General features: G+C 32.5%; 1 protein-coding gene across 1 annotated transcript in view; it reads right to left on the bottom strand.

Moving 5' to 3' along the window:
- LOC115035061 overlaps positions 1 to 516 on the bottom strand; it is an 11,006-nt gene extending 10,490 nt beyond the window's left edge. Inside the window, exon 1 of the mRNA XM_029492698.1 lies at positions 392 to 516. The gene's annotated coding sequence lies outside the window, so the exon portion shown is untranslated. The remainder of the gene's footprint in view (positions 1 to 391) is intronic.
- Between the last annotated feature and the right edge of the window lie 1,233 nt (positions 517 to 1,749).

Here is a 1,749-nt window from a genome sequence, read left to right as displayed (position 1 = left end):
CATTACATTTTATATACGTCCTAAAATCGACAGGATCCATACGTATACTGAATGTTAGATGTGTTCCGTGGTCGTTATTAACTTGAGATAACTCTTTGCCATATAATTGTTAATATCTTCTATTTCATAGCATCCGTCTTCCAAACAAAATTCAAAAACGTGATAGTCGTCTTTTTTTCTCTTTGGAGGAATTGTTTCTATTTTCAGCCGGTTATTAGTTGGATTTATAATATTTGGAAATGAATTGAACGTTTGCAAAGATAACAAAGCTATTTCTGAATCCCCGTAAACGTTTAGAGATGGAAAATAATTTGCTGACAATACAGTTGAATTTCCAGTAAAACTTAATGTAATAGATTCATGCATTGTAAAAATTCAAGACATAAATGACCACAGTTAAATGTATTGAAGTCTTGATAGTTGGAATAGTTGTATACTATTTTGAACTGTCTGAAATAATGTTGTAATTCAATTGGTGGTGGTAAATCACCAAAGCTATCAAAATATACAACTTTGTGCTTATTTTTATAAAACGCTACCCAATGGCTTCCGTCGCCTGAAGATATATCCAAGTTTAATATACCACATTCAATAGCGTGCGGTTTTTTAGGTAAGTTATCACGTGAAAAGACACCACGGAAATGATTGATTTTCAACTTTCCGACATATTTTATAATATCTTGAGACGAAAGCGGTCTGTCAGGTAGCGTGATCATCAGTTTTTTTTCCTTAACCTATTCTTGTTTGATTTCAAACCACTGCCTTTTTTTCTTTTTGAATTTTGGACCGCATTATACACACTAGCACCTCCAGACATCAAACTACCAAGTGCTGATAATCCTGCAAATATAGGTATTAAGGGAATTGTACCTCCTGATTGTCTCGGTACTAAAATCAACCTTTTACCACCATTCTTTTTTTTTGAGATTCTTTTTTTTTTCGCTGCTAGTATGCCATTTGTTTTTATAGCACGTTTCCGTTTGCAACCCATACCTATTTTTCTTTTAGCTTTCATCGCGTTTGTTACTGCGTACGCAACTAATTTCTCTTTTCTAGGTGTATCTTTTGCTTTAAATCTTTCCCAAGCTCGAATTTCTAACACTTTATCAGCTTTATGTCTATCGTCTAAATTTTTACTTGTTGCATACACAATATCGTGGTCACGACAAGCAGCATCCAATGGGTTTATTCCTTTATCACCACGATCTAGTCTCTTTTTTAATTTCGTACCAGGACCACAATACTGATATCCTGAAACATGGGCTTCGAACGGGAGACTATTTATAAGGGAGTTTACAAATCCTTTACCAGTCTTGTTTGAATTGTACTTACGAGTTGAACACGCCATCTATAACTGGTTATAAATTTAAAAAATCTAGAGTATTTATACGAAAATAATATGAATTTGATTGAACAGAAAGATAAATTAGATGTAATAAATGTAGATGTTCAGGTAGTAAAAAAACCATCAAGACATGGTTCGTTATTACCCGATACTATACGTGCTATACTAGTTGGTCCCAGTGGCTCAGGAAAAACAAATATAATGTATAATCTGATCACACATGCTAACGGGTTAAGATTTGAAAATATTTATTTATACTCGAAAACATCTAATCAGGAAAAATATGTCTTACTAAAAAAAATAATAGATGATATAAAAGGTGCTAATTTTTTCATATTTACAAGCGCTGATAAGGTTATAAAACCAAACTTAACCAAAAAAAATTCAATTATCATTTTTGATGA

The sequence above is a fragment of the Acyrthosiphon pisum genome, unplaced genomic scaffold (assembly GCF_005508785.2).
Source record: "Acyrthosiphon pisum isolate AL4f unplaced genomic scaffold, pea_aphid_22Mar2018_4r6ur Scaffold_61;HRSCAF=397, whole genome shotgun sequence".
Taxonomy (NCBI): domain Eukaryota; kingdom Metazoa; phylum Arthropoda; class Insecta; order Hemiptera; family Aphididae; genus Acyrthosiphon; species Acyrthosiphon pisum.
Note: the sequence above shows the minus strand (reverse complement) of the source record. Positions and strands in the feature narration are given on the sequence as shown.